Source organism: Carassius carassius, chromosome 24, assembly GCF_963082965.1.
Source record: "Carassius carassius chromosome 24, fCarCar2.1, whole genome shotgun sequence".
NCBI classification, from domain to species: Eukaryota; Metazoa; Chordata; class Actinopteri; order Cypriniformes; family Cyprinidae; genus Carassius; species Carassius carassius.
Genome location: NC_081778.1, coordinates 8895423 through 8905065, shown reverse-complemented (window position 1 = coordinate 8905065; position 9643 = coordinate 8895423).

The window sequence follows — 9643 nt, the reverse complement described above, 5'->3', positions numbered from 1 at the left end:
ACGTTGTCTAATAGTTGCTCAAAATAAATGTTTTTAGATTCAAATGTCCTTATAGACACTTGTAACACTGGAACTTTGATCAAGACACTGCATACAAATTTTCATGTCAAGTGAAGTCAACTTTATTTTAGAGATGTTCCGATACCCTTTTTCTCTTTCAGAAATTCCGATACCTGGGCTCAGGGTATCGACCGATACTGAGTACTGATCCGATACCTGGGTGTGTATCTGTATATACAGCTGCATATACTACTAGCCCTGTGTAAATTGCTAGAATTATTTTATGGTGTGCTTCAGACTTATCCCTTAATAAAACATGAACAAATACATGGTAAACTTCTGTATTTATTACAGTATTTTTATTATCTGACATGAATTTGACAGTAATATTATTTATTTTCTTAAGCGAAAAAGAACTTCAAATGCAGCCAAAAATCTAACACCGCAAACTAAAAAAGGTATTTTAGTTGTACAGTATAACTGTATAAAAAACTGCAACAAATAAGTCTAGGAATATAAAAAAAATATATTAATCAGATAATCTCTTTACAACAAAACAAGTAAAAAAACAAGCAACCATCTAGGCATAATTATTATTATTATTATTATTATTAAGAGACGTATTATTATTACTCCATAGAGACATAGCTAAATATACTGTAGGTGACAACAGTAGCTTAATATATTGTCAATTTACTCACGTTAAACCGAACATTTATTTTGATGGGTTGCCATGATGATCTTTGAGTGTCTGTGTTTATGATATGACCGTTTTCTCAAATGAAACGGAAATTCTCATGAAGTGACGGTTTATGCGTTCGTGTCCTCCTCCCGCACATCTGCGCCAGTCACCCACAGAGATGTAGAATTTGCAGGAGTAATATTTAAATAGTATTTTGCAGTTTAATATTCAGAGACTAGTATATATTCGGCTACAGTCTGGAGCCCTGCGCTTAGACTAACACGGAAGCGACTGATCGCAGCTGCGTGTACCGAATATACTCGGGAGTTGGTAACTTACTACCGGTACTACAGAGATACTGGTATCATCGCATTTTTACATTTTCAGCACTGACTTGGTAGTGAAGTGCAAGTACTTGTTGTAACCTTAGTTGCCGTTTTACTGTCTGGTTGGTCCAGTATGAAATACTGCTAAACAGCGGACATACTGCTAACCACTGATCTATAATATAGAAGTGGCTTCACTGTCTGTTGGCAGTTTAGAACGCGATGAGCGATCCAGTCATATATAGATCAGTGCTGCTAACGCGTTTTCATCACGAAGAAGAACCGTGCAGTGGTTAGGCAAAGCTAGCGGTCATAACTAGGTCTTAAGAAAATGGTATCGGATCGGTATATGGGTTCATGTACTCGCCGATGCCAGAATTTGTTGTGGTATTGGTGATATTTCCGATACTAGTATCGGAATCGGAACAACTGCATGTGCTCGCTGGGCACAATTTTTCTGATGCCAACATATCTTGGGTGGCATTTGCACTAATGGCTTAACCCCGCCATCCCTGCTTGCAGCTATATTCTAGAATTAAACTGCAAGAGTGTGTCTGCCTCCCGAATAATGTAAGGTAGGTTATTCCATACATACTGGCGCCAGCAGTTGATTTTGATATTCTAGGTATTATCAAATTGCCTGAGTTTTGAGAACGCAGCAGACGTGGAGGATTAAAATGTAACAAGAGTCAAGTCACCTTTATTTATATAACACTTTAAACAAAATGCATGGCGTCAAAGCAGCTGAACAACATTAATTAGGAAAACAGTGTCAATAATGCAAAATGACAGTTAAAGGCAGTTCATCATTGAATTCAGTGATGTCATCTCAGTTCAGTTTAAATAGTGTCTGTGGTACAGACACGATACGGGTGACTGATACATGATACGGGTGACTGCAGTGAGCCTTGATCTGGATACAGACTGGCTCTGGTGGCTACAGTGACCTCGGAATAAGAGAGAAACACACTAATATTAGCATATATGCCATTATTCTAATGATGTAGCAAGTACATCGGGTGTTATGGGAAGTGTTCCCGGTTCCGGTTTACCTAATTAATGCAGCCTAAAAATCCTTTAATGGATTTGGATATTAGAAGCATATTAGTCAAGTCACCCTTATTTTTATATAGCGCTTTAAACAAAATACATTGCGTCAAGCCAACTGAACAACATTCATTAGGAAAACAGTGTGTCAATAATGCAAAATGATAGTTAAAGGCAGTTCATCATTGAATTCAGTGATGTCATCTCTGTTCAGTTAAATAGTGTCTGTGCATTTATTTGCAATCAAGTCAACGATATCACTGTAGATGAAGTGACCCCAACTAAGCAAGCCAGAGGCAACAGCGGCAAGGAACCGAAACTAAACAACCCCGTTATAGCTAACTAAAAAATAAAGTTAAGCATTTTTATATATAATTTTTGACGTAGAGAGCCCATAGAATGGTACTGAAGTAGTTTTTGAGAAAACAACAACAACAAAACATTTTTTTTACATTTACAATTATTTAATAAATTATATGATTACCAGCAGTGGTTCTAGAGGCAAAGTTGTTTGGAATGAGGAAGTCTATCATATGATATGAATATTATGTGTATGTGTGAAAAACCGTGCAACATCCAGTTGTACACCCTTGATAAAATTGATCTAACTCCATTAACGTTGTCTAATATTTGCTCAAAATAAATGTTTTTAGATTCAAATGTCCTTATAGACACTTGTAACACTGGAACTTTGACCAAGACACTGCATACAAATTTTCATGTCAAGTGAAGTCAACTTTATTTTAGAGATGTTCCGATACCCTTTTTCTCTTTCAGATACCGATTCCGAGACCTGGGCTCAGGGTATCGACCGATACTGAGTAGCCTACTGATCCGATACCTGGGTGTGTATCTGTATATACAGCTGCATATACTACTATCCCTGTGTAAATTGCTAGAATTATTTTATGGTGTGCTTCAGACTTATCCCTTAATAAAACATGAACAAATACATGGTAAACTACTGTATTTATTACAGTATTTTTATTATCTGACATGAATTTGACAGTAATATTATTTATTTTCTTAAGCGAAAAAGAACATCAAATGCAGCCAAAAATCTAACACCGCAAACTAAAAAAGGTATTTTAGTTGTACAGTATAACTGTATAAAAAACTGCAACAAATAAGTCTAGGAATTTAAAAAAATATATATTAATCAGATAATCTCTTTACAACAAAACAGGTAAAAAAACAAGCAACCATCTAGGCATAATTATTATTATTATTATTATTATTATTAAGAGACGTATTATTATTACTCCATAGAGACATAGCTAAACCTACTGTAGGCGACAACAGTAGCTTAATATATTGTCAATTTACTCACGTTAAACCGAACATTTATTTTGATGGATTGCCATGATGATCTTTGAGTGTCTGTGTTTATGATATGACCGTTTTCTCAAATGAAACCGAAATTCTCATGAAGTGACGGTTTATGCGTTCGTGTCCTCAAATAGTGACACACGGCAGAGACTACAAAATAGCGAGCTCCCGCACATCTGCGCCAGTCACCCACAGAGATGTAGAATTTGCAGGAGTAATATTTAAATAGTATTTTGCAGTTTAATATTCAGAGACTAGTATATATTCGGCTACAGTCTGGAGCCCTGCGCTTAGACTAACACGGAAGCGACTAATCGCAGCTCCGTGTACTAAATATACTCGGGAGTTGGTAACTTACGGTACTACAGAGACACTGGTATCATCGCATTTTTACATTTTCAGCACTGACTTGGTAGTGAAGTGCAAGTACTTGTTGTAACCTTAGTTGCCGTTTTACTGTCTGGTTGGTTCAGTATGAAATACTGCTAAACAGCGGACATACTGCTAACCACTGATCTATAATATAGAAGTGGCTTCACTGTCTGTTGGCAGTTTAGAACGCGATGAGCGATCCAGTCATATATAGATCAGTTCTGCTAACGCGTTTTCATCACGAAGAAGAACCGTGCAGTGGTTAGGCAAAGCTAGCGGTCATAACTAGGTCTTAAGAAAATGGCATCGGATCGGTATATGGGTTCATGTACTCGCCGATGCCAGAATTTGTTGTGGTATCGGTGATATTTCCGATACTAGTATCGGAATCGTAACAACTGCATGTGCTCGCTGGGCACAGTTTTTCTGATGCCAACATATCCTGGGTGGCATTTGCACTAATGGCTTAAGCCCGCCATCCCTGCTTGCAGCTATATTCTAGAATTAAACTGCAAGAGTGTGTCTGCCTCCCGAATAATGTAAGGTAGGTTATTCCATACATACTGGCGCCAGCAGTTGATTTTGATATTCTAGGTATTATCAAATTGCCTGAGTTTTGAGAACGCAGCGGACGTGGAGGATTAAAATGTAACAAGAGTCAAGTCACCTTTATTTATATAACACTTTAAACAAAATGCATGGCATCAAAGCAGCTGAACAACATTAATTAGGAAAACAGTGTCAATAATGCAAAATGACAGTTAAAGGCAGTTCATCATTGAATTCAGTGATGTCATCTCAGTTCAGTTTAAATAGTGTCTGTGGTACAGACACGATACGGGTGACTGATACATGATACGGGTGACTGCAGTGAGCCTTGATCTGGATACAGACTGGATCTGGTGGCTACAGTGACCTCGGAATAAGAGAGAAACAGACTAATATTAGCATATATGCCATTATTCTAATGATGTAGCAAGTACATCGGGTGTTATGGGAAGTGTTCCCGGTTCCGGTTTACCTAATTAATGCAGCCTAAAAATCCTTTAATGGATTTGGATATTAGAAGCATATTAGTCAAATCACCCTTATTTTTATATAGCGCTTTAAACAAAATACACTGCGTCAAGCCAACTGAACAACATTCATTAGGAAAACAGTGTGTCAATAATGCAAAATGATAGTTAAAGGCAGTTCATCATTGAATTCAGTGATGTCATCTCTGTTCAGGGAAATAGTGTCTGTGCATTTATTTGCAATCAAGTCAACGATATCGCTGTAGATGAAGTGACCCCAACTAAGCAAGCCAGAGGCAACAGCGGCAAGGAACCGAAACTCCATCGGTGACAGAATGGAGAAAAAAACCTTGGGAGAAACCAGGCTCAGTTGGGGGGCCAGTTCTCCTCTGACCAGACAAAACCAGTAGTTCAATTCCAGGCTGCAGCAAAGTCAGATTGTGCAGAAGAATCATCTGTTTCCTGTGGTCTTGTCCTGGTGGTCCTCTGAGACAAGGTCTTTACAGGGGATCTTTATCTGGGGCTCTAGTTGTCCTGGTCTCCGCTGTCTTTCAGGGCAGTAGAGGTCCTTTCTAGGTGCTGATCCACCATCTGGTCTGGATACGTACTGGATCCGGTTGACTGCAGTGACCCTCTGATCTGGATACAGACTGGACCTGGTGGCTACGGTGACCTCGGAATAAGAGAGAAACAGACAAATATTAGCGTAGATGCCATTCTTCTAATGATGTAGCAAGTACATAGGGTGTTATGTGATGTGTTCCCGGTTCCGGTTTACCTAATTAATGCAGCCTAAAAATCCTTTAACGGATTTGGATATTAAAAGCATATTAGTATGTTATGTGTAAGCCAGGTTAAAGAGATGGGTCTTTAATCTAGATTTAAACTGCAAGAGTGTGTCTGCCTCCCGAACAATGTTAGGTGGGTTATTCCAGAGTTTAGGCGCCAAATAGGAAAAAGGATCTGCCGCCCACAGTTGATTTTGATATTCTAGGTATTAACAAATTGCCTGAGTTTTGAGAACGTAGCGGATGTAGAGGATTATAATGTAAAAGGAGCTCATTCAAATACTGAGGTGTTAAACCATTAAGGGCTTTATAAGTAATAAGCAATATTTTAAAATCTATACAATGTTTGATTAGGGAGCCAGTGCAGTGTTGACAGGACCGGGCTAATATGGTCATACTTCCTGGTTCTAGTAAGAACTCCTGTAGTTTGTTTACTAAGCGTGCAGAACAACCACCCAATAAAGCATTACAATAATCTAACCTTGAGGTCATAAATGCATGGATTAACATTTCTGCATTTGATATTGAGAGCATAGGCCGTAATTTAGATATATTTTTGAAATAGAAAAATGCAGTTTTACAAATGCTAGAAACGTGGCTTTCTAAGGAAAGATTGCGATCAAATAGCACAACTAGGTTCCTAACTGATGCCGAAGAATTGACAACGCAGCCATCAAGTCTTAGACAGAGTAGTTTAGCCATTGTTGTAGTTTAGCCATTTTTATGTTTTTCCCTGTCAAGCGCCGGCATTTTTTAATGTTACCACAGATTGAGAACTTGCATAAGTTTTCTGAGTTTGGCGAAGATGTGTGATTTCTTTCAAAAGTTATAGCCATTTTAGTAAAAGTAAAAGTTTCGAACGTTTTGTGACAGTGAGTCAAAAGATTTTTTTTTTTTTTTTTTTTTGATAATTATTGATATTCACTCTCCAATCTTTCTACACTAGTTTGGTTCCAGACAGGCAAAACACTTTAGACTAGTTCACAAAAGTAGGCAGTGTGAGTACTACCATCCATCCAGTTTCAAGTCTCTACGACTTATGGTTTGGTCTGCCCGATCAGTTTTATGAGGAGATTTTTGATCCTAGGCTGTTGTAAGAATTACAATGGCCTTGGGTGCTTGGCCCCTACTAACAATAATAATAATAATAATAAATCTTACCTGTGTTTTGCCCAGCACTCCTCTGCTGTCCATTCTGCTTTGCTACATTCACTGTGTTGCCTCCAATCACCCCAGCTATCACAGGTCCATGATTAATACCTGTAGATGGTGATATACAGGTTATTGTATTATTCCAAATGTTGTGCATTGCCGTCCAATTGAAATGAAGACACAGTATTATTTGATTCTTTTACTATAATGAATAGTATTACTTCCACAAAGAGCCACTTAAAGACACTTTTCAAACACACCAATTTGAAAAATTAATGGAATGCATAGTTGATATAAAAACCTGGATGAGGAGTAATTTCTTACTGCTAAATTATGAAAAAGCAGGGGTGTATTAAAAATTGGTGTGTTTGAAAAGTGTCTTTAATTGGCTATTTATGGAAGTAATATACTATCATAATAGTAAAAGAGGCAAATAATTATATAAGACCTAAAAGCTCTGCATTTAAAAACCTAGAGCACTGTCTAAACTACTCTGTCTAAGTCTTGATGGCTGCTCTGTCAATTCTTTGTCATTAGTTAGGAACCTAGATTCTTTGATAGCAATTTTTCCCTTGAAAGCAACATTTCTAGCATTTGTAAAAGTGCATTTTCCATCTAAAAAATACATGTAAATTATGACCTGTGCTCTCAATGTCAAATGCAGAGACATTCATTCATGCATTCACGACCTCAAGGTTAGATTAGCGTAATGCTTTGTGTGGTTGTTCTGCACCCATAATAAACAATCTCCAGCTGGTCCAAAATGCAGCAGCTAGAGTTCTTACTAAAACCAGGATCAATCTCTTTAACCTGGCTTACAAATAACACACTTAACACATTTCTAATATTCAAATCCATTAAAGGATTTTTAGGATGCATTAATTAGGAGAACCGGAACCAGACACCCTTCCCATAACATAATATGTACTTGCTACATCGTTAAAAGAATTGCATCTACGCTAATATTTTCTTTCTTATTCTGAGGTCACAGTAGCCACCAGATCCAGTCTCCAGTATCCAGATCAGATGGTCAATGCAGACACCCGGATGCAGTATGTATCCAGCCCAGATTGTGGATCATAACCTAGAGAGGACCTCTACGGCCCTGAATGTCAGTGGAGACCAAGACAAATAGATGACTCCCAGAGACGGATCAAAGTCAAGACCTTGTCTCCTAGACGGCCACCAGGACAAGACCACAGGAAACAGATGATTCTTCTGCACAATCTGACTTTGCTGCAGCCTGGAATTGCACTGCTGGTTTTGTCTGACCAGAGAACTGGTCCCTCAAATTAGCCTTGTACTGTCTGCTTCTAAAATAAATAAAAATCTTTATAACTCTTTATTCAAAGGGTAGAGTTAGACCACCAAAATTCAATGAGTCAAAAATATAAATAATCAATCAGGATGTAAACTGCAGCTGATTGCCATGAAAGGTTTGTGCAATCTCACAGATTGATTGCACACATTTCTGATACCTGTATACAGTATATTTTGGTCCTGGTGTGGCATTAAGCCCAGTTGCTGCCATATATGTGCTTCAGATTGTCTTTATCTTCTCCACTCCACTAAACTTTGGCTTAGAGAGCAACTAAATAGGAAAGACCACATAACCATAGCAGAATTAACATCAAACAAACCATCAAAACTGCAAAATTTGTAGTACAAGGGTCTCTTTTCTGAATATACAGGTCCTTCTAAAAAAATTAGCATATTGTGATAAAGTTCATTATTTTCCATAATGTAATGATACAAATTAAAATTTCATATATTTTAGATTAATTGCACACCAACTGAAATATTTCAGGTCTTTTATTGTTTTAATACTGATGATTTTGGCATACAGCTCATGAAAACCCAAAATGCCTGTCTCAAAAAATTAGCATATTTCATCCGACCAATAAAAGAAAAGTGTTTTTAATACAAAAAAAGTCAACCTTCAAATAATTATGTTCAGTTATGCACTCAATACTTGGTCGGGAATCCTTTTGCAGAAATGACTGCTTCAATGCGGCGTGGCATGGAGGCAATCAGCCTGTGGCACTGCTGAGGTGTTATGGAGGCCCAGGATGCTTCGATAGCGGCCTTAAGCTCATCCAGAGTGTTGGGTCTTGCGTCTCTCAACTTTCTCTTCACAATATCCCACAGATTCTCTATGGGGTTCAGGTCAGGAGAGTTGGCAGGAGAATTGAGCACAGTAATACCATGGTCAGTAAACCATTTACCAGTGGTTTTGGCACTGTGAGCAGGTGCCAGGTCATGCTGAAAAATGAAATCTTCATCTCCATAAAGCTTTTCAGCAGATGGAAGCATGAAGTGCTCCAAAATCTCCTGATAGCTAGCTGCATTGACCCTGCCCTTGATAAAACACAGTGGACCAACACCAGCAGCTGACATGGCACCCCAGACCATCACTGACTGTGGGTACTTGACACTGGACTTCAGGTATTTTGGCATTTCCTTCTCCCCAGTCTTCCTCCAGACTCTGGCACCTTGATTTCCGAATGACATGCAAAATTTGTCCAAAAGTCCAGTGCTGCTTCTCTGTAGCCCAGGTCAGGCGCTTCTGCCGCTGTTTCTGGTTTAAAAGTGGCTTGACCTGGGGAATGCGGCACCTGTAGCCCATTTCCTGCACACGCCTGTGCACGGTGGCTCTGGATGTTTCTACTCCAGACTCAGTCAACTGCTTCCGCAGATCCCCCAAGTCTGGAATCGGTTCTTCTCCACAATCTTCCTCAGGGTCCGGTCACCTCTTCTCGTTGTGCAGCGTTTTTTGCCACACTTTTTCCTTCCCACAGACTTCCCACTGAGGTGCCTTGATACAGCACTCTGGGAACAGCCTATTCGTTCAGAAATTTCTTTCTGTGTCTTACCCTCTTGCTTGAGGGTGTCAATGATGGCCTTCTGGTCAGCAGTCTTACCCATGAATGC